Genomic DNA, 24,714 nt, shown 5'->3' with positions numbered 1-24,714 from the left:
CTGGCTACATGCAAATTAGTCTGTACCTGTCCCAGTGCATGATGGGAACAGGGCAAACCAAACTACCAAGCCAATTCTTATACTGGGAAGGAAACAAGCTTCCGGGGACCGGTTTCTGGCATCACAGCCTTCGTCGGCCCGGCTTGCCTGAATCCTGATGGTGCAATGAGCAAGGGACTCACGTCTGAGCATACCCTCCCACACTGAGTGTGGATAAAAGCGATTTGGGAAAAAGGGGGTGGTGATGGACAGAGTTTCTGAATGATGCAGAATACTCTTACCAAGTCAAGAGATCATGGTTTTAATCCATCACCGTTTTTTAGCTCACTGCACCATCCCAGCTCAGAACCTGGCTACATGCAAATTAGTCTGTACCTGTCCCAGTGCATGATGGGAACAGGGCAAACCAAACTACCAAGCCAATTCTTATACTGGGAAGGAAACAAGCTTCCGGGGACCGGTTTCTGGCATCACAGCCTTCGTCGGCCCGGCTTGCCTGAATCCTGATGGTGCAATGAGCAAGGGACTCACGTCTGAGCATACCCTCCCACACTGAGTGTGGATAAAAGCGATTTGGGAAAAAGGGGGTGGTGATGGACAGAGTTTCTGAATGATGCAGAATACTCTTACCAAGTCAAGAGATCATGGTTTTAAACCATCACCGTTTTTTAGCTCACTGCACCATCCCAGCTCAGAACCTGGCTACATGCAAATTAGTCTGTACCTGTCCCAGTGCATGATGGGAACAGGGCAAACCAAACTACCAAGCCAATTCTTATACTGGGAAGGAAACAAGCTTCCGGGGACCGGTTTCTGGCATCACAGCCTTCGTCGGCCCGGCTTGCCTGAATCCTGATGGTGCAATGAGCAAGGGACTCACGTCTGAGCATACCCTCCCACACTGAGTGTGGATAAAAGCGATTTGGGAAAAAGGGGGTGGTGATGGACAGAGTTTCTGAATGATGCAGAATACTCTTACCAAGTCAAGAGATCATGGTTTTAATCCATCACCGTTTTTTAGCTCACTGCACCATCCCAGCTCAGAACCTGGCTACATGCAAATTAGTCTGTACCTGTCCCAGTGCATGATGGGAACAGGGCAAACCAAACTACCAAGCCAATTCTTATACTGGGAAGGAAACAAGCTTCCGGGGACCGGTTTCTGGCATCACAGCCTTCGTCGGCCCGGCTTGCCTGAATCCTGATGGTGCAATGAGCAAGGGACTCACGTCTGAGCATACCCTCCCACACTGAGTGTGGATAAAAGCGATTTGGGAAAAAGGGGGTGGTGATGGACAGAGTTTCTGAATGATGCAGAATACTCTTACCAAGTCAAGAGATCATGGTTTTAATCCATCACCGTTTTTTAGCTCACTGCACCATCCCAGCTCAGAACCTGGCTACATGCAAATTAGTCTGTACCTGTCCCAGTGCATGATGGGAACAGGGCAAACCAAACTACCAAGCCAATTCTTATACTGGGAAGGAAACAAGCTTCCGGGGACCGGTTTCTGGCATCACAGGCTTCGTCGGCCCGGCTTGCCTGAATCCTGATGGTGCAATGAGCAAGGGACTCACTTCTGAGCATACCCTCCCACACTGAATGTGGATAAAAGCGATTTGGGAAAAAGGGGGTGGTGATGGACAGAGTTTCTGAATGATGCAGAATACTCTTACCAAGTCAAGAGATCATGGTTTTAATCCATCACCGTTTTTTAGCTCACTGCACCATCCCAGCTCAGAACCTGGCTACATGCAAATTAGTCTGTACCTGTCCCAGTGCATGATGGGAACAGGGCAAACCAAACTACCAAGCCAATTCTTATACTGGGAAGGAAACAAGCTTCCGGGGACCAGTTTCTGGCATCACAGCCTTCGTCGGCCCGGCTTGCCTGAATCCTGATGGTGTAATGAGCAAGGGACTCACGTCTGAGCATACCCTCCCACACTGAGTGTGGATAAAAGCGATTTGGGAAAAAGGGGGTGGTGATTGACAGAGTTTCTGAATGATGCAGAATACTCTTACCAAGTCAAGAGATCATGGTTTTAATCCATCACCGTTTTTTAGCTCACTGCACCATCCCAGCTCAGAACCTGGCTACATGCAAATTAGTCTGTACCTGTCCCAGTGCATGATGGGAACAGGGCAAACCAAACTACCAAGCCAATTCTTATACTGGGAAGGAAACAAGCTTCCGGGGACCGGTTTCTGGCATCACAGCCTTCGTCGGCCCGGCTTGCCTGAATCCTGATGGTGCAATGAGCAAGGGACTCACGTCTGAGCATACCCTCCCACACTGAGTGTGGATAAAAGCGATTTGGGAAAAAGGGGGTGGTGATGGACAGAGTTTCTGAATGATGCAGAATACTCTTACCAAGTCAAGAGATCATGGTTTTAATCCATCACCGTTTTTTAGCTCACTGCACCATCCCAGCTCAGAACCTGGCTACATGCAAATTAGTCTGTACCTGTCCCAGTGCATGATGGGAACAGGGCAAACCAAACTACCAAGCCAATTCTTATACTGGGAAGGAAACAAGCTTCCGGGGACCGGTTTCTGGCATCACAGCCTTCGTCGGCCCGGCTTGCCTGAATCCTGATGGTGCAATGAGCAAGGGACTCACGTCTGAGCATACCCTCCCACACTGAGTGTGGATAAAAGCGATTTGGGAAAAAGGGGGTGGTGATGGACAGAGTTTCTGAATGATGCAGAATACTCTTACCAAGTCAAGAGATCATGGTTTTAATCCATCACCGTTTTTTAGCTCACTGCACCATCCCAGCTCAGAACCTGGCTACATGCAAATTAGTCTGTACCTGTCCCAGTGCATGATGGGAACAGGGCAAACCAAACTACCAAGCCAATTCTTATACTGGGAAGGAAACAAGCTTCCGGGGACCGGTTTCTGGCATCACAGCCTTCGTCGGCCCGGCTTGCCTGAATCCTGATGGTGCAATGAGCAAGGGACTCACGTCTGAGCATACCCTCCCACACTGAGTGTGGATAAAAGCGATTTGGGAAAAAGGGGGTGGTGATGGACAGAGTTTCTGAATGATGCAGAATACTCTTACCAAGTCAAGAGATCATGGTTTTAATCCATCACCGTTTTTTAGCTCACTGCACCATCCCAGCTCAGAACCTGGCTACATGCAAATTAGTCTGTACCTGTCCCAGTGCATGATGGGAACAGGGCAAACCAAACTACCAAGCCAATTCTTATACTGGGAAGGAAACAAGCTTCCGGGGACCGGTTTCTGGCATCACAGCCTTCGTCGGCCCGGCTTGCCTGAATCCTGATGGTGCAATGAGCAAGGGACTCACGTCTGAGCATACCCTCCCACACTGAATGTGGATAAAAGCGATTTGGGAAAAAGGGGGTGGTGATGGACAGAGTTTCTGAATGATGCAGAATACTCTTACCAAGTCAAGAGATCATGGTTTTAATCCATCACCGTTTTTTAGCTCACTGCACCATCCCAGCTCAGAACCTGGCTACATGCAAATTAGTCTGTACCTGTCCCAGTGCATGATGGGAACAGGGCAAACCAAACTACCAAGCCAATTCTTATACTGGGAAGGAAACAAGCTTCCGGGGACCAGTTTCTGGCATCACAGCCTTCGTCGGCCCGGCTTGCCTGAATCCTGATGGTGTAATGAGCAAGGGACTCACGTCTGAGCATACCCTCCCACACTGAGTGTGGATAAAAGCGATTTGGGAAAAAGGGGGTGGTGATTGACAGAGTTTCTGAATGATGCAGAATACTCTTACCAAGTCAAGAGATCATGGTTTTAATCCATCACCGTTTTTTAGCTCACTGCACCATCCCAGCTCAGAACCTGGCTACATGCAAATTAGTCTGTACCTGTCCCAGTGCATGATGGGAACAGGGCAAACCAAACTACCAAGCCAATTCTTATACTGGGAAGGAAACAAGCTTCCGGGGACCGGTTTCTGGCATCACAGCCTTCGTCGGCCCGGCTTGCCTGAATCCTGATGGTGCAATGAGCAAGGGACTCACGTCTGAGCATACCCTCCCACACTGAGTGTGGATAAAAGCGATTTGGGAAAAAAGGGGGTGGTGATGGACAGAGTTTCTGAATGATGCAGAATACTCTTACCAAGTCAAGAGATCATGGTTTTAATCCATCACCGTTTTTTAGCTCACTGCACCATCCCAGCTCAGAACCTGGCTACATGCAAATTAGTCTGTACCTGTCCCAGTGCATGATGGGAACAGGGCAAACCAAACTACCAAGCCAATTCTTATACTGGGAAGGAAACAAGCTTCCGGGGACCGGTTTCTGGCATTACAGCCTTCGTCGGCCCGGCTTGCCTGAATCCTGATGGTGCAATGAGCAAGGGACTCACGTCTGAGCATACCCTCCCACACTGAGTGTGGATAAAAGCGATTTGGGAAAAAGGGGGTGGTGATGGACAGAGTCTCTGAATGATGCAGAATACTCTTACCAAGTCAAGAGATCATGGTTTTAATCCATCACCGTTTTTTAGCTCACTGCACCATCCCAGCTCAGAACCTGGCTACATGCAAATTAGTCTGTACCTGTCCCAGTGCATGATGGGAACAGGGCAAACCAAACTACCAAGCCAATTCTTATACTGGGAAGGAAACAAGCTTCCGGGGACCGGTTTCTGGCATCACAGCCTTCGTCGGCCCGGCTTGCCTGAATCCTGATGGTGCAATGAGCAAGGGACTCACGTCTGAGCATACCCTCCCACACTGAGTGTGGATAAAAGCGATTTGGGAAAAAGGGGGTGGTGATGGACAGAGTTTCTGAATGATGCAGAATACTCTTACCAAGTCAAGAGATCATGGTTTTAATCCATCACCGTTTTTTAGCTCACTGCACCATCCCAGCTCAGAACCTGGCTACATGCAAATTAGTCTGTACCTGTCCCAGTGCATGATGGGAACAGGGCAAACCAAACTACCAAGCCAATTCTTATACTGGGAAGGAAACAAGCTTCCGGGGACCGGTTTCTGGCATCACAGCCTTCGTCGGCCCGGCTTGCCTGAATCCTGATGGTGCAATGAGCAAGGGACTCACGTCTGAGCATACCCTCCCACACTGAGTGTGGATAAAAGCGATTTGGGAAAAAGGGGGTGGTGATGGACAGAGTTTCTGAATGATGCAGAATACTCTTACCAAGTCAAGAGATCATGGTTTTAATCCATCACCGTTTTTTAGCTCACTGCACCATCCCAGCTCAGAACCTGGCTACATGCAAATTAGTCTGTACCTGTCCCAGTGCATGATGGGAACAGGGCAAACCAAACTACCAAGCCAATTCTTATACTGGGAAGGAAACAAGCTTCCGGGGACCGGTTTCTGGCATCACAGCCTTCGTCGGCCCGGCTTGCCTGAATCCTGATGGTGCAATGAGCAAGGGACTCAAGTCTGAGCATACCCTCCCACACTGAGTGTGGATAAAAGCGATTTGGGAAAAAGGGGGTGGTGATGGACAGAGTTTCTGAATGATGCAGAATACTCTTACCAAGTCAAGAGATCATGGTTTTAATCCATCACCGTTTTTTAGCTCACTGCACCATCCCAGCTCAGAACCTGGCTACATGCAAATTAGTCTGTACCTGTCCCAGTGCATGATGGGAACAGGGCAAACCAAACTACCAAGCCAATTCTTATACTGGGAAGGAAACAAGCTTCCGGGGACCGGTTTCTGGCATCACAGCCTTCGTCGGCCCGGCTTGCCTGAATCCTGATGGTGCAATGAGCAAGGGACTCACGTCTGAGCATACCCTCCCACACTGAGTGTGGATAAAAGCGATTTGGGAAAAAGGGGGTGGTGATGGACAGAGTTTCTGAATGATGCAGAATACTCTTACCAAGTCAAGAGATCATGGTTTTAATCCATCACCGTTTTTTAGCTCACTGCACCATCCCAGCTCAGAACCTGGCTACATGCAAATTAGTCTGTACCTGTCCCAGTGCATGATGGGAACAGGGCAAACAAAACTACCAAGCCAATTCTTATACTGGGAAGGAAACAAGCTTCCGGGGACCGGTTTCTGGCATCACAGCCTTCGTCGGCCCGGCTTGCCTGAATCCTGATGGTGCAATGAGCAAGGGACTCACGTCTGAGCATACCCTCCCACACTGAGTGTGGATAAAAGCGATTTGGGAAAAAGGGGGTGGTGATGGACAGAGTCTCTGAATGATGCAGAATACTCTTACCAAGTCAAGAGATCATGGTTTTAATCCATCACCATTTTTTAGCTCACTGCACCATCCCAGCTCAGAACCTGGCTACATGCAAATTAGTCTGTACCTGTCCCAGTGCATGATGGGAACAGGGCAAACCAAACTACCAAGCCAATTCTTATACTGGGAAGGAAACAAGCTTCCGGGGACCGGTTTCTGGCATCACAGCCTTCGTCGGCCCGGCTTGCCTGAATCCTGATGGTGCAATGAGCAAGGGACTCACGTCTGAGCATACCCTCCCACACTGAGTGTGGATAAAAGCGATTTGGGAAAAAGGGGGTGGTGATGGACAGAGTTTCTGAATGATGCAGAATACTCTTACCAAGTCAAGAGATCATGGTTTTAATCCATCACCGTTTTTTAGCTCACTGCACCATCCCAGCTCAGAACCTGGCTACATGCAAATTAGTCTGTACCTGTCCCAGTGCATGATGGGAACAGGGCAAACCAAACTACCAAGCCAATTCTTATACTGGGAAGGAAACAAGCTTCCGGGGACCGGTTTCTGGCATCACAGCCTTCGTCGGCCCGGCTTGCCTGAATCCTGATGGTGCAATGAGCAAGGGACTCACGTCTGAGCATACCCTCCCACACTGAGTGTGGATAAAAGCGATTTGGGAAAAAGGGGGTGGTGATGGACAGAGTTTCTGAATGATGCAGAATACTCTTACCAAGTCAAGAGATCATGGTTTTAATCCATCACCGTTTTTTAGCTCACTGCACCATCCCAGCTCAGAACCTGGCTACATGCAAATTAGTCTGTACCTGTCCCAGTGCATGATGGGAACAGGGCAAACCAAACTACCAAGCCAATTCTTATACTGGGAAGGAAACAAGCTTCCGGGGACCGGTTTCTGGCATCACAGCCTTCGTCGGCCCGGCTTGCCTGAATCCTGATGGTGCAATGAGCAAGGGACTCACGTCTGAGCATACCCTCCCACACTGAGTGTGGATAAAAGCGATTTGGGAAAAAGGGGGTGGTGATGGACAGAGTTTCTGAATGATGCAGAATACTCTTACCAAGTCAAGAGATCATGGTTTTAATCCATCACCGTTTTTTAGCTCACTGCACCATCCCAGCTCAGAACCTGGCTACATGCAAATTAGTCTGTACCTGTCCCAGTGCATGATGGGAACAGGGCAAACCAAACTACCAAGCCAATTCTTATACTGGGAAGGAAACAAGCTTCCGGGGACCGGTTTCTGGCATCACAGCCTTCGTCGGCCCGGCTTGCATGCATTCAAGTTAAATAAATAACAAACCATTCATAACGTGCTGTTGTAATACTCTGATTGTATAGACAAAATAAACCGCTACCTTATGGTAATGTGACTTGGATGTTTCTAAAACGATAATGAGACATAACATTGCGATCTTGCCCTCATACCTGGAATAAGTCCAGGTGTAGAATTTTTTTGCGAGATTATACAAGCAGTGGCACGTAAATTGTATACATGTTGTTAATTAACTAGCATGAAACATTCTGGTTAAAAAAACGACCCATCAAAGAAACTTAATGTTCTGGATGCTTATGCTAGTAAACCTGCTGCGTAATGCCAACTGTGATTATGAACGTGCAGAAAAGTATTGTGTGTGTAAACATAAGGGCGCGGCCGGTGGAAGCTGAACTGGGCCTGAGCTCTAAGGTTATTTAAAACAATGCTAGAACATGCTAACTCGTGAACTGGTACTCATAGGATGCAAGAGAATTCTATGCGGTCATTGAGACCCTTTGGATGCATGGTATTCAGGGTCCTAATCCAAAATGTTTCTCTTTGAGTGATGTATTTTGATATGTCCTTGTCTTTACTGTCATGGACTACTTCCAAAACACAAAATTTTTGTTGCGCTATGGTGTGATGTGAATCTGCCCAATGGTTAGCCAGGGGTGAGTTGGGATTCTTGGTGCGAATTCTACTCTTATGTTCCGTGATGCGAATACGCAAACTCCTTTCGGTCTTGCCCACATAATACAAGCCACATGGGCATCGTATTATGTAAACGACATTTTGAGTGTTACAATTAGCTGTAAAATTAAGCTTAATGGGTTTGCCCGACCATGGGTGTGCTATGTGGGTGCCTGAAATTACGTTATTACAGTGTGAACAATTGTAACACCGTGTCATCCCTCTGTTTTGTTGGCTTGTGTCTCGTGTGTCCTGCCTTTTAAGTAGTTCTTTAAGGTTGCGTGAGCGTTTGTAGGCGAAAATTGGGCAGTCTCGAAAAAGCTCGCCAAAATCTGGTTCGGTTTGCAATAGATCCCATCTATTGAGAATTATTTTCTTGATCGCAGACGAGTGGGTTGAGAAAGTGGAGACAAAGACCTCCTTGTGCTCAGATGATTTGGTTCTCTTCTTTAAGAGTTCTGATCTAGGGAATGCCTGTGTCTTAGCTACTGCCTCACACACTGTCTGTTCTGGGTAACTGTTAGACCTGGCATCTTTGGCGTGGTTACCCCTGACTTTTTGCCTCTACCTCCTGTATTTTTGATGCTATGCTGGATTTCGTTTTTGCTGGTTTAGATGCTTTGGGCACTTTGCCACTGCTGATCAGTGTCAAAGTGCAAGTGCTCCCTTGGTAAATTGTTATATTGATTGGTTATCCATGTTTGGTATATTTGTTTCACCTGTTAGCCCCTAGTAAAGTGCACTGCGTGTGCCAGGGCTGGTGATTCAAATGCTACTAGTGGGCTGCAGCACTGATTGTGCCACCCACAGGAGTAGCGCTAAAATGATGTCTTAGGCCTGCTTGCAGTGCCTATGTGCAGTCCAGACTGCCATGTCGACCTGGCCAGTGCACCCACTGACCAGGCCTTATCCTTCCCTTTCTGTACATGTCAGGCATCCCTATGGTGGCCCTAGGTACCCCCTGGGCTGGGTGCAGTGTATCTGAAAGGTAGGGCATGTACTGAGGTGTGTAACATGCCCTGGTAGTGAATCACAGCCATTTTCGTTTTTCACTGCCGAGAGGCTATCTTGCCCATAGGATAGAATGGGGAAGGCTGTTTACATGCCTATCTTCCCATAAGGGCAAGATAGAAAATCCAAGTTTGGTATCTCTGTGTTCAGAATTTAATTATACATCTTTTTAGCAAGATGGTTTTTAAATTCACTGTGTGAGAATAGCACTTTTTAGAAAGTAGCTATTCTCCTGTTTAACCTTCCTGTGTGCCTGTGTGCTGGTTGGCTGACCGGTGTCATGTGATGGGCTAGGTGGCTCCAGGAGCCTGGATGAGTCAGCAGCAGGGTGAATAGGGAGATCTGCTTTAGATGGGTGGGAGGAGTAGTCCCTGGGTTTGAATAGGGCTGCCTCTGCCAACACAAAGCTGGCTCCACCCCCTGCTGGCCCGGCTGAGGACTCTGCCTCTGCTGGCACAAAGAAGGCTCCACCTCCTGCTGAGCCTCTAACGACCCTGCCCCTCACTCTGAAAGGAACCAGGTGCTCCAGAGCAGAGCACACCCAGGAACCGGTTTGAGCAGGGGAATCCCCCCATTGGAACAAAGAGAGACAAAGACTTGGAGGGGTATAAGAAGAGGACCCCAGACACCTAAACTTTAGATCACTTTGGAACTAAGAAGAAACCTCTGCCAAGGAGAAAGCTGAAAAGGACTGAAGAGGAGAAGACTGCCTGCTTGCTGTTTTGCTTTGCTGCCAAGGAGAGGGGAAGGATTTTGCTGTGTCCCCTTCTTTTGATTCTAATGTCCAAGGGCCTGAAAAGAGCTGGCTCCCTGTTAAGAAGTCCCAGGAACAAAAGGACTTCACCACCAGCTCCCCTGGAACTCTGCTGAGAGAGTTCTGACCTGCCTTGGAGTGCTTACCCAGTCTTGGGGCCTCAGGAGGTCGTTTTGCTGTGTTTTGGGAGCTGGGAAGCAGAAGCGTGAAAAGAGTAACTGGTACCCAACGCATCATCCGATTGCATGTCACAAGAACGAGAGTGCGTGGAAAATCTCATCGCGGCACCATCGCAACACGCAGGGTCCCCGCATCGCCGAGTGCATCGAGCATCGTCCCGAAGCGTGAAGATTCCTGACATTGCGAGGGTCGTCGCAGAACCAGTTTGCGAGCCGCACCACTGCCGGTGCGTGGAAGTCTCCAGTCATCGTGTGCGTCGACGCAGAGTCCCGTTCCGTTGCGCATCGAGAGTTGCGGCGCCGGAAGTCAACGCTGCGCCGCGCACCGTGCCACATCGAAGCGTGTCGCATCGAACCTGTGCGTAAAGCTTCCCCCTAAGAAACCTACGCAACGAAGGCCAAAGTCATCGCATCCTCCCCTTACAGATCGGAGCCGGCGCATCCACCTCTGCTGCGTGAAGCAGGGCTGCTGAAAAGCCTCCCCAGGATCTCAGGAGTATCGCATCGCCTTTGCAAGCTTCCTTGTTATAGCTTTTGGGAACCTTATCGCAACTACAGGTACTGTTGGGAACGAAAGTGTCGCATTTTGTACATTGAGAGTCGCATTATGCAGGACACTGACTTTTACATCCTGGAGTACTTTCTGCAAACTCTTGAACTATCTTTAAAGTAACCTTTTTGAATTATATGTTGGTCTGTCTGTAGTATTTGGTCTTGTGAAGTTTTTAGTAAAGATACCTTATTTTTCTAACACTGGTGTGGAGTAAATCTGTGGTGGTTTCACTGTGTTACTTTGAGTGTTGGTACAAATACTTTACACATTGCCTTTGATAGCCTAGACTGCTCAGGCCAAGCTACCTAGAGGGTGAGCAGGGGTTATCTTAACAGTGTATCCCCCTTTCCCTGACTAGAAGCAAGGGTCCCTACTTGGACAGTGGTACCTACCCTGCCAACTAGAGACCCCCAGATCTAACATTGGTGGCAGCGGTGGGATTGAACTAGTATTTGTACTTGACCCACAGTAATTGGTGTACATCACTAGTTTAAGTGCAGACCAATAGACAACCACATACTATATTTTTTATTCTATTTTTGAGTAACTCTTCAAGAACATCATGTCTCAGGTGGCAACAAGTGAGAAGGCAGAATTGGAGTTTTCCATCGCGGATTTGTATTCGTACGGAGTTGTAGAGCTCAAACGATTCTGCAAAGACCGTGGTTGCCCTTTTAAAAGTGGAGCTAGAAAGGATGAGCTCCAAAAAGTCTTGAAGGCCTGGTGGGAGGCCCAAGAGGAGGATGATGCAGATGAAGAGGATGGTTTTGTTCCCCAAGATCTGCCCGTGGCCAGAACAGTATCAAGGGCTGGCAGCTCCCATTCCAGTCGGGGGCTCACTCCAGAGGAGTTGGAGGAGAATCAAAGGGTGAGAGACCATGAAATGGAAAAAATGAAAATGGAAATGGCAAAGGAGGAGAAAAAGAATGCCCTTGCTTTTGAGGAAAGAAAATTGCTTTTGGCTCATGAGTTGAGCATGAAGGAGCTGGACATCAAGGCCAAGCAGGTGGAGTCCGGTTCAAATGGTGGCAGCGCACAGCCAGTGCAGGGGGGTAAAGTATATATCCCCAAAGATTTAGTACAGAATTACAATAGGAGTTAAGATATCTATGCCTGGTTTACATCGTATGAAATAGCGTTGAGAATGAATGGCGTGCCTGAACAGCATTGGGGGGCGGGCCTGTGGAAACATTTTGAGGCTTCTGGGAGGAGTGCTCTAGAGCCCTTAGAATTAGCAGGTACCATGACCTATCCCAATATGAAGGAGGCCTTATGTCTCAGGTATGGACTTACTCCAGAGCAGTATAGACTGCAGTTTAGGAACTCCAAGAAGAAAGAGTCTGAGACTTGGATGGAGTGTGTGAATCTGTACTCGCGGGCACTGGAAGGTTGGATGAAGGGCAGCAAGGTAACTGATTATAAGGGGTTGTTACATTTAATTTGTTGGGAGCACTTGAGTAGTCTATGTGTTCTAGAGCTGCGCCAGCATCTTTTAGACAGCAAGCTGACGGACCCCATTGAGCTTGCTAAGGAGGTGGACCGCTGGACCAGTACCAGGGTCCACAGAGGAATTGTGGGTACTATTGCCAAAGGTGGGCAGGGTCCCCAGCAGAAAAGTGGGGGGGACAAGGGTAACCAAAAGGAGTTCTCACAAGGGCCCCAAAACAGTTCCCAGGGTAACCAGTCCCAGCCCCCCAAGGCAAAACCCAAACCAACCTGGCCCCCTAAGGGCAGGTCGGATAACAAGGGTCCCATTAGGTGTTATCACTGTCAGGAATTGGGTCACAAGTCTCCTGTGTGTCCCAAGAAATCCCAGGCACCCTCTGGTGCTCCAACACCGGGTATAGCTAGTGTAGCTTTTGGTGGGGATTTAATTTCTAGCGATTTGGAGGGATTAGCAGTTATGTCCCTTGTCTCTTTAGGAGACACAGAGATGGTCCAGGAAACCCCTGTCCCTGATAACACTAAGAAGTACAGGCAGTGGGTGACCATCAATGGGAGGAGGGTGGAGGCTCTCAGGGACACTGGAGCCAGTGTGACTACGGTCAGGTGTCAGTGGGTCCCTGAGGAGCTGATCATTCCAGACGTACTTCACCCAGTAGTGTCAGCTGACAACTCTGTGCGCCTTTGCAAGGTGGCACATGTTCCCTTTGAGTGGGGGGGGGTCTCAGGTCCTCTCAGAGTTGTTGTGAGTCCATCCATGCCAGTAGACTGTCTGCTAGGTAATGACCTGGAGAGTTCCCCATGGAAGGAGGTGGAATGCCAGGCTCATTTGGAGATGTTGGGTTTGCCTGAGTGGGTCTGTGTGACCACCCGGTCCATGGCAGCCAGACAGGGTTGTGAAGCAGACCTGGAGCCTGAAACAGTGGCCCATGTCCCTGCCAGAAAGAAGAAGGGCAAGGGGCGTGGTACGTCCACCCCCGCTGATCCCACGGTCCAGGAAGGAGTAGAACCTACGGGGGATGCCCTGGAGCCTACAGGGGAACAGGTCGCGGAGCTGGGAGACATACCTGAGCTGACCCATTGGCAGCAAGAGGGTGGTCCCTCCAGAGAGGAGTTCTGCTGTGCGCAGAAGACATGCCCTACTCTTGAAGGTCTGCGGCACCAGGCTGCAGACCAGGCAGCAGGTGCTGATCCGAAGAACTTTTTTCTCTACTGGGAGAATGACTTGTTGTACAGTGAGCCTAGGTTTGCTGAGCCCAGTGGATCACGTACCCTGGTGGTACCCGCAGGGTTCAGAGACTTCCTACTGGGTCTGGCTCACGACGTGCCGCTTGCAGGACATCTCGGGCAGGACAAGACCCGACAAAGGCTTGCCACCCACTTTTACTGGCCCGGGATGAAGACGGACGTCGCTTCCTTTTGTAAATCATGCCAGACTTGCCAGGCAAGTGGCAAGGCTGGAGGAAAATGCAAAGGCCCTCTCCAGCCTTTTCCTGTAGTGAGCACCCCTTTCGAGCGGGTGGGGATAGATATTGTGGGGCCACTGGACCCCAGGACAGCCTTAGGCAACAGGTTCATCCTGGTCCTGGTGGATCATGCCACCCGGTACCCGGAGGCTATCCCTCTCAGGACAACCACAGCCCCGGTGGTGGGCCGTGCGTTGATGGGGATCTTTTCCTGTGTGGGTTTCCCCAAAGAGGTGGTATCTGACCGGGGTACCAACTTCATCTCCAGGTATATGAAGTCTCTGTGGGAGGAGTGTGGGGTAACTTATAAGTTCACCACTCCTTACCACCCTCAAGGAAATGGGTTGGTTGAAAGGTTCAACCGGACCCTGAAGGGCATGATCATGGGGCTGACGGAGCCCATGAGACGGAAGTGGGACGTCTTTTTGCCATGCCTATTATTTGCCTACAGGGAGGTACCAGAAAATTCTCTGGGGTTCAGTCCCTTTGAGTTTTTGTACGGGCACCCTGTTAGAGGACCTCTCAGTCTGGTGAAGGAGGGTTGGGAGAAATCCCCTGGGAAAACCCCCCAGGATGTGTTCAGCTATGTGCTGGCCATCCGCAACCAGACACAGCGCTTCCGGGCCCTCGCTCAGGCGAACCTGGAAGCCAGCCAGGATGAGATGAAGAGGTGGTATGACCAGCATACCACTCTGATGGAATTTCAACCTGGGCAGATGGTGTGGGTGATGGCGCCAGTGGAGCCTTGCGCGCTCCAAGACAAGTGGACTGGGCCATATGAGGTGGTGGAGCACAAGAGTGAGGTGACCTACCTGGTCAACTTGCGATCTCCCAGAAACCCCATGAGGGTCCTACACGTGAACCGCCTCAAACCCCATTTTGAGAGGTCTGAAATAACAATGCTACTTGCTACAGATGCAGGGATGGAGGAGGATAGCGATCCTCTTCCTGACCTCCTGGAAGCTAAGGAGCAAGATGGGTCAGTGGATGGAGTGGTCCTCTCGCCCACCCTGACCCCAGAACAGCAGAGGGACTGTCGCCATGTGCTGGGTCAGTTTGCATCTCTGTTCTCCCTGACCCCCGGTATCACCAACTGGTGTGTCCATGACGTGGACACAGGAGATAGCATGCCTGTGAAACAGAAGTTTTACCGGGTGGCTGACAAAGTCAGGGCCAGCATCAAGAAGGAGGTTTCTAAGATGTTGGAGCTAGGGGTGATTGAGCCCTCCAGCAGCCCCTGGGCTAGCCCAGTGGTACTTGTACCGAAAGCTGCTGCGCCAGGTGCCACTCCAGAACTTAGGTTTTGTGTGGACTACCGTGGGCTCAATGCTGTCACGAAGACTGATGCACACCCCATCCCCAGAGCTGATGAGCTCGTGGATCGGTTGGGAGCTGCCAACTACCTCAGTACGTTTGATTTAACTTCTGGGTACTGGCAGATTGCCTTAACTGATGGGGCCAAGGAGAGGTCTGCGTTTTCAACGCCAGAGGGGCACTTCCAGTTCCGTGTCATGCCCTTTGGGTTGAAGAACGCCCCTGCCACATTCCAGAGACTGGTCAACCAGGTATTGTCCGGGCTGGAGCAATTCAGCGCCGCATATCTGGACGAGATTGCTGTGTTCAGCTCCTCTTGGGAAGAACACTTGCAACACCTCTGCGCAGTGTTGAAGGCTCTGCATAGTGCAGGCCTCACTATCAAGGCCAGTAAGTGCCAGATAGGGCAGGGTTCGGTGGTGTATTTGGGACACCAGGTAGGAAGCGGCCAGGTGGCGCCCCTACAAGCCAAGATAGATACCATCCGGGCTTGGGAACCCCCCAAAACCCACACAGCGGTGAGAGCCTTCTTAGGACTCACCGGGTACTATCGCCGTTTTGTCAAGGGGTATGGCACCATTGTTGCTCCCTTGACAGAACTAACTTCCAAGAAGTTACCGAAGAAAGTGATTTGGACCAGTGCCTGCCAAGAAGCTTTTGATGCCCTGAAGGAGGCCATGTGTACAGCACCTGTACTGAAGGTGCCTGACTTCTCCAAGGAATTCATAGTGCAGACAGACGCTTCTGAGCATGGAGTGGGAGCGGTGCTCTCACAACTAAATGATGAGGACTTGGACCAACCTGTAGCTTTCATTAGTAGGAGGCTACTTACCAGGGAACAGAGGTGGAGTGCGATTGAAAGGGAAGCTTTTGCTGTGGTCTGGGCGCTGAAGAAGCTGATACCCTACTTGTTTGGGACTCACTTCTGGGTTCAGACGGACCACAGGCCCCTCAGATGGTTGATGCAGATGAGGGGTGAGAATCCTAAGCTGTTGAGGTGGTCCATTTCCCTACAGGGGATGGACTTTATGGTGGAACACCGCCCCGGTACAGAACACGCCAACGCTGATGGTCTGTCCAGGTTTTTCCGCCTTAGCGATGAGAACTCCCAAGAGGGTGGGTAGTTCTCCCCACTTTCAGCTGGAGGGGACACGTGTTAGACCTGGCATCTTTGGCGTGGTTACCCCTGACTTTTTGCCTCTACCTCCTGTATTTTTGATGCTATGCTGGATTTCGTTTTTGCTGGTTTAGATGCTTTGGGCACTTTGCCACTGTTGATCAGTGTCAAAGTGCAAATGCTCCCTTGGTAAATTGTTATATTGATTGGTTATCCATGATTGGTATATTTGTTTCACCTGTTAGCCCCTAGTAAAGTGCACTGCGTGTGCCAGGGCTAGTGATTCAAATGCTACTAGTGGGCTGCAGCACTGATTGTGCCACCCACAGGAGTAGCGCTAAAATGATGTCTTAGGCCTGCTTGCAGTGTCTATGTGCAGTCCAGGACTGCCATGTCGACCTGGCCAGTGCACCCACTGACCAGGCCTTATCCTTCCCTTTCTGTACATGTCAGGCATCCCTATGGTGGCCCTAGGTACCCCCCTGGTCTGGGTGCAGTGTATCTGAAAGGTAGGGCATGTACTGAGGTGTGTAACATGCCCTGGTTGTGAATCACAGCCATTTTCGTTTTTCACTGCCGAGAGGCTATCTTGCCCATAGGATAGAATGGGGAAGGCTGTTTACATGCCTATCTTCCCATAAGGGCAAGATAGAAAATCCAAGTTTGGTATCTCTGTGTTCAGAATTTAATTATACATCTTTTTAGCAAGATGGTTTTTAAATTCACTGTGTGAGAATAGCACTTTTTAGAAAGTAGCTATTCTCCTGTTTAACCTTCCTGTGTGCCTGTGTGCTGGTTGGCTGACCGGTGTCATGTGATGGGCTAGGTGGCTCCAGGAGCCTGGATGAGTCAGCAGCAGGGTGAATAGGGAGATCTGCTTTAGATGGGTGGGAGGAGTAGTCCCTGGGTTTGAATAGGGCTGCCTCTGCCAACACAAAGCTGGCTCCACCCCCTGCTGGCCCGGCTGAGGACTCTGCCTCTGCTGGCACAAAGAAGGCTCCACCTCCTGCTGAGCGTCTAACGACCCTGCCCCTCACTCTGAAAGGAACCAGGTGCTCCAGAGCAGAGCACACCCAGGAACCGGTTTGAGCAGGGGAATCCCCCCATTGGAACAAAGAGAGACAAAGACTTGGAGGGGTATAAGAAGAGGACCCCAGACACCTAAACTTTAGATCACTTTGGAACTAAGAAGAAACCTCTGCCAAGGAGAAAGCTGAAAAGGACTGAAGAGGAGAAGACTGCCTGCTTGCTGTTTTGCTTTGCTGCCAAGGAGAGGGGAAGGACTTTGCTGTGTCCCCTTCTTTTGATTCTGATCTCCAAGGGCCTGAGAAGAGCTGGCTCCCTGTTAAGAAGTCCCAGGAACAAAAGGACTTCACCACCAGCTCCCCTGGAACTCTGCTGAGAGAGTTCTGACCTGCCTTGGAGTGCTTGCCCAGTCTTGGGGCCTCAGGAGGTCGTTTTGCTGTGTTTTGGGAGCTGGGAAGCAGAAGCGTGAAAAGAGTATCTGGTACCCAACGCATCATCCGAATGCGTGTCGCAAGAACGAGAGTGCGTGGAAAATTTCATCGCGGCACCATCGCAACACGCAGGGTCCCCGCATCGCCGAGTGCGTCGAGCATCGTCCCGAAGCGTGAAGATTCCTGACATTGCGAGGGTCGTCGCAGAACCTGTTTGCGAGCCGCACCAATGCCGGTGAGTGGAAGTCTCCAGTCATCGTGTGCGTCGACGCAGAGTCCCGTTCCGTGGCGCATCGAGAGTTGCGGCGCCGGAAGTCAACGCTGCGCTGCGCTTCGTGCCACATCGAAGCGTGTCGCATCGAACCTGTGCGTGAAGCTTCCCCCTAAGAAACCTAAGCAACGAAGGCCAAAGTCATCGCATCCTCCCCTTACAGATCGGAGCCGGCGCATCCACCTCTGCTGCGTGAAGCAGGGCTGCTGAAAAGCCACCCCAGGATCTCAGGAGTATCGCATCGCCTTTGCAAGCTTCCTTGTTATAGCTTTTGGGAACCTTATCGCAACTACAGGTACTGTTGGGCACGAAAGTGTTGCATTTTGTGCATTGAGAGTCGCATTGTGCAGGACACTGACTTTTACATCCTGGAGTACTTTCTGCAAACTGTTGAACTATCTTTAAAGTAACCTTTTTGAATTATATGTTGGTTTGTCTGTAGTATTTGGTCTTGTGAAGTTTTTAGTAAAGATACCTTATTTTTCTAACACTGGTGTGGAGTAAATCTGTGGTGGTTTCACTGTGTTACTGTGAGTGTTGGTACAAATACTTTACACATTGCCTTTGATAGCCTAGACTGCTCAGGCCAAGCTACCTAGAGGGTGAGCAGGGGTTATCTTAACAGTGTATCCCCCTTTCCCTGACTAGAAGCAAGGGTCCCTACTTGGACAGTGGTACCTACCCTGCCAACTAGAGACCCCCAGATCTAACAGTAACCGCGTGCCAAAAAGTCTTTTTTGGTGTTTTCAAAAGTAATTGATAACTGAATAGGATCTGAAGTTATGCGTTTGATTCTCAAAAATTGGGAGAGTGGTAAGTGCCTCTTCAAAGATTCCGGATGGAAACTGGTGTACAGTAATATGTTGTTACGATCTGTGGGTTTTTTGAAAACTTTGGTTGTGATAGTGGAATCCTGCAGTTCGATGCTAACATCTAGGTAAGATATAGATCGGTTGCCTGTGGTATATGTAAATTGAATCCTAGGGTTTACTTCATTGAGTTCACTAAGTTTTCTTTCTAAGTGATGTTTGTGTCCTCGCCATATGACGAAAATGTCATCAATATACCTGCGGTATATGAGAAGATGATCTGTCCTTGAAGAGTCATTCAGGATGTACTCCTGTTCAAATTTCATCATAAAGATGTTAGCGTAGCTGGGAGCTCCCGGAAAACCCATGGATGTGCCATTGGTTTGGAGGAAAGATTTCTCCTTCCATTTGAAGTAGCTATGGAAGAGACTGAATTGTAGTAGTTCTATCAAAAAAAAATTATTTGCTGCGATGTTCTCTTGTTGTAGGAGTGCCCACTCAACCGCCTCAATACCCTCAGAATGGGGTATGGAGGTGTAGAGGGACACTACATCTATTGTGGTCAACCAGATCGGTTCTCCAGGAGGTAAGGAGAGTTCCCCCAATAGTTTGAGAAAATGTGTGGTGTCCTGAACATAAGTGGGTCCTGACTGAACAAAAGGTTGAAGAAATGAATCTAGATAGTGACCTATTGGTTCGTGAATAGAGTTGCAACCTGAGACTATGGGGCGTAGAGGAGGATCATGCAGGTTCTTGTGTATTTTAGGAAGCATATACACCGTTGGTCTGCGTGGAAATCGTGTGTATAGGAATTCAAATGTTTATATATTGATCCAACCCATTTCCTTAGCTCGAGTCAATATATCTAGCAATATAGAAAGAAATTCAGCAGTAGGATCCTGTTCTAGTGACAAATATGTCGACTCGTCAAGCAGCATCTCTTGGACCTTAGTTTCATAAAAAACGCGGTCCATAACAACTAGGGCGCCGCCCTTATCAGCTGGAGAAAATGTCAGTGAAGTATTTTTCTTTAACAATTGCAGTGCTTTCTTATCTGAAATTGTCATATTTTGTCATTTCTTGTGTGGTGCAGCTAAGGAGGAAAGGTCTCTCTTGACCAGTGTTTCAAAAGAATCAAGAACTTTGTGGGATGTAGGAGGCATAAATGTGCTTTTAGGTTTGAATTCAGTATGTTCTATGTCCACGGAACTAAGGTCCATGGAAATTTGATTCGAGAAAAAATATCTGAGTCTAAGTTTTCTCATGAATTTGAAGAATTCTATCTCTGTATTTAATGGCGTGGTATGAAAAGTAGGAACAAAAGATGTGCCTTTATTCAGTAATGCTATCTGTGTCTTTGACAAAGTGGTAGAGGAGATATTGACTACTAATGCTTCTTCTGTCTCCTGCCTGAACTGGGCTGTTTTTGTCTTTCCGCTGCCTCTGCGGGTTTTGTACTGCTTGTCTCTGGTAGAGATTGTGTGGTAGGTGGGTTGTTGGCTGCTGGGCTGGTTTCTAAAAAAGATACCTTAGAACCTGAAGTGGATGGTGCTTGTGAGATCGTAGAGTCCACTGTGGATGGTACGGGTGGTCTGTTCAAACGAGTGACCCCTGTGCCCCCACAGCCGGTCGCTCCCCCTCACTGCTCTGCCTACCTGTCGCTGCCTGGCACCTGCCCACCCTGTTACCACCGCCTGACGCCACTCACCTGGTTCACGCCGCTGCCGCCTCCTGCCTCCTGCTTCCTGCCTGTCGCTTCCTGCCGCTGCTGCCCCTCCTCGCCCGCTGACCTCCGACGCTGCCCCGGTGACTTCCGCTCCGTTTTTTCCCGCCGTTTTCGCCACCGCTGACCCGCTCTCCTCCTTCCTGCTCCCGCCTGCAGTCCCCGCCTCCCCCCACTGCCCATTGGACAACCCGCTCCCGCCTCCCAGCTGACCCTCCCTCCCGGCTCCTTATTTATGACGCCCCCTGAGCGACCGTGCAGCGGACGCGCGCAGCGGGAGCGCCGATTGAGCGCCGAAGGTGCGCCAAAGGTAAGCCCGTCTGCGCCCGTCCGTGCCTGGACCGCGCCCAGCGCCAGACCCCCTGGCCCCCGCGCCCGCCAGCCTCCCCGCAGGACCTACGACTTCACTACGCTCATCGCACTCAAAACCGCCCGAGCCCCCGGGTGCTACCGAGCGTCCCCGCGACACACCCATGGACCCTTCGCCTGCCGATCCTGCAACTTCTCCTGCCTCCAAACAAGCACCACGCCCACCAAGACGGACAACAGCAACCACCTCAAGTGCATCCTGATCAACACACGCTCCGTCCACAGACACGCCGTGGAACTCTGGAACCTCCTCGACACCGCATCTCCAGATGTCGCCTTCCTCACGGAAACCTGGACGAACACCTCCTCAGCCCCCGACATCGCCATAGCCATCCCGGACGGCTACAAGATCATCAGGAGGGATCGCGTCAACCAGACCGGAGGAGGGATCGCCATCGTACACAAAGACACCATTCGCATCTCGACTGACTCCACCGACGCATTCAACACCGCCGAATACCTGCACTTCCAGATCCACACCGACCCCAAGACTACCCTCAGAGGCACCCTCATCTACAGACCCCCGGGACCACGCGCACAGTTCTGCGAAGACATCACGGACTTCATCAGCCCTCACGCCCTCCCCTCCGCCGACTACATCCTCCTCGGGGACCTCAACTTCCACCTGGAGAACAACAACGACCGCAACACGACCACCCTGCTGGACAACCTCGCCAACCTCGGACTCCAGCAACTGGTCAACACCCCCACCCACCACGCCGGCCACACGCTCGACCCCCTCTTCTCATCCAGCAAGCACGTCACCTTCAGCCACTGCACCGGACTCCACTGGACTGACCACAGCTGCGTCCACTTCAGCTTCAAGAAGAACACGGTCCAGCACCACCCGAAGCAGGTTCCCCACAGAAACTGGAGCAAGATCACCGTCGACCAGCTCACCACCTCCCTCAGCCAGAACCCACCGGTCAGGACAACGGACCCTAACACAGCAGCCCTCGACCTCACGCAATGGCTGACCTCCTGTGCCAACGACCTCGCCCCACTGAAGAACCCACTCACCAGGCCCAGAAGCAAGAAGGCCCCCTGGTTCACCGACGAACTCAAGGACTCCAAGAAGGCCTGCCGCACCCTCGAGAAGGCCTGGCGCCTCGACAAGACCACCGACAACATGACCGCCCTCAAACTCGCCACCCGCAGACATCATCAGCTCATCCGCACCACCAAGAAGAAATCTTTGAAGGAACGACTGGACAAGAACGCCCATGACAGCAAGGAGCTCTTCAACATCGTCAAGGAGTTCTCCAACCCCAGCGCCGGCAACAACGACATCACTCCCTCGCAGGACCTCTGCGACTCCCTCGCCTCGTACTTCCACCGCAAGATCGCCGACATCCACAACAGTTTCGGCGCTCCACCCCCGCACCCATCGACCGAACCTACACACCCCGCCGCTATCCTCCAGACATGGACCAAAGTGGCCACCGAAGACACGACACGCATGATGAACACCATCCACTCCGGATCTCCGACCGACCCATGCCCCCACCATGTCTTCAACAAGGCCGCCTCTACCATCGCACCTCACCTCCGAGACATCCTCAACGCCTCCTTCGACACAGCCACCTTCCCGGAGAGCTGGAAGCACGCCGAGCTCAGCGCAGTACTGAAAAAACCAACAGCGGACCCGACCGACCTCAAGAACTTCCGCCCAATCTCGCTCCTTCCATTCCCTGCCAAAGTCATCGAGAAGGTAGTCAACAAGCAGCTGGCCGCCTTCCTCGAGACGAACGGATCCCTCGACCCATCGCAATCCGGATTCAGAGCCAACCACAGTACCGAGACCGCCCTCATCGCAGCCACCGACGACATCCGAGCCCTGCTCGACAAAGGTGAAACAGCGGCACTCATCCTCCTTGACCTCTCCGCAGCATTTGACACTGTCTGCCACCGCACCCTAGTCCAACGCCTCAATGACACCGGCATCCAGGGGACTGCTCTGGAATGGATCATCTCATTCCTCTCCGGCAGAACACAGAGAGTACGCCTCCCTCCGTTCCGCTCTGAGGCCACCGAAGTCATCTGCGGCGTCCCGCAAGGATCGTCGCTCAGCCCCACTCTCTTCAACATCTACATGAAACCCCTCGCTGCCATCGCACGCCAACACAACCTCAACATCATTTCCTACGCCGATGACACCCAGCTGATTCTCTCCCTCACCAGAGACCCCGACACCGCCAAAGCCGACCTACACGAAGGGATGAAAGATGTCGCCGAATGGATGAACATCAGCCGCCTGAAGTTGAACACAGACAAGACAGAAGTCCTCATCCTGGGACCGTCGCCCTCCGCATGGGACGACTCCTGGTGGCCCCCGGCCCTGGGCACCGCACCCAAGCCAACGGACCACGCACGCAACCTGGGCGTCATCCTGGACTCCTCCCTATCGATGACCAGACAAGTCAACGCTGTCTCCTCATCTTGCTTCCACAACCTCCGCATGCTCCGCAAGATCTTCAGATGGATCCCGACCGAGACCAGGAAGACTGTCACCCAGGCCCTCGTCACCAGCAGACTAGACTACGGAAACACCCTCTACGCCGGCACAACAGCCAAGCTTCTGAAAAGACTTCAGCGTATCCAGAACGCCTCCGCCCGTCTCATCCTGGACGCCCCCCGACGCAGCCACATCTCGAGCCACCTGAGAGACCTGCACTGGCTCCCTGTCAACAAGAGGATCACGTTCAGACTCCTCACCCACGCACACAAATCCCTCCACGACCTGGGCCCAAGGTACCTCAACGACCGCCTGACTTTCTACACGCCCACCCGACAGCTACGATCCGCAAACCTCGCCCTCGCCGTCGTCCCTCGCATCCAGAGAGCCACCGCCGGAGGAAGATCCTTCTCCTACCTAGCGGCCAAGACATGGAACTCCCTGCCCGTCCACCTGCGGCTGACCCAGGACCACTTCGCCTTCAGGAAACAGCTCAAGACCTGGCTGTTCGAGCAGTAGCAGACCCCCTCCCCCAAGCGCCTTGAGACCCTTCCGGGTTAGTAGTGCGCGCTATAAATTCCATGATTGATTGATTGATTGACTAAGAGAGGCTATGCTTTCCTCGGATGAGGCATCCCCGGGTTTTTGGTATGTGCGTTTGTGTGCATAAACCTCCGCCCAGGATTATACCTCGTCGAGTTTGTAGTCTATTGTATCTCGTCTGAATTTCCGTACTTTACGTTCATGTATCTCTTTAGCATACTGATCTAATGTCTTATTGATTGTTTCTAGTGATGTAGTCAAATCTTCCTCTGTCATACGTGCTTTTAAAGAATCTTGGAGATCTTTAATTTCTTGTTTCAGACCTATTAAAACCGTGGATAGTTCCTCAACAATTAATAGAATCAAATCCAAAGAACACTTATTAAGAATCGAGTACCATTTGTCCATGAACTTCTTGTTCATCTTAAACAACATAGGTTTAAGTGGTAACCTCAACCCTCTCGGGATCCTGCTTGCCTTATGGTATTGTACCAATGTAGTCGCATGTAGACGTTGGTTGATTTCACGTCTCATTAAATATTCTAGCTGTCTCAGTTGGTGAACTACTGGACCTTGTGTGACATCAAATGTTCTAGCCTCCCGGATGAGACCATAGATCTCTTGTGCTTCGGTGGCACTATAAGCTTTAGTGTCAGCCTTGTTGTCTATGAGGTTCAAAATGTCTTCAAAAGACATGTTTTGGTGGTGGTGCTGCTGTAAGCTGCGTGGGTAAAAAGTCAAGATAAATAGAAGCTAAGACAGCTAAGCGCGCACTCAAAGAAAGAAACTCTTAATCTAAACGTATACACGATGTACTGATTGTGTGTGCAATGCCTGAGGTGGTTCTACCCTACCACCTGTAAATGAAATCTGCGACTAGGCCACTGAGGTCTAGACAGGCTATGCACTACCTAATTCACTCATAAAGGAGTGTATTGAATGCTTCAACATTATTAGCGTAAGTTAGACTAGTTTAAACTTATTGCAACCAGTTGATAAACAACAAATTGAAAAAACAGAATTGTTTACAGGAATTAATTATATGATATCCGAGGAAAATGCGAAGAATCCAAAGTAGAAGTACTTCAACAAATATTTCT

Source organism: Triturus cristatus, chromosome 5_2, assembly GCF_964204655.1.
Source record: "Triturus cristatus chromosome 5_2, aTriCri1.1, whole genome shotgun sequence".
In the NCBI taxonomy this organism is placed as follows: domain Eukaryota; kingdom Metazoa; phylum Chordata; class Amphibia; order Caudata; family Salamandridae; genus Triturus; species Triturus cristatus.
The sequence above is the reverse complement of the archived record's forward strand: the minus strand, read 5'-3'. Positions refer to the sequence as shown.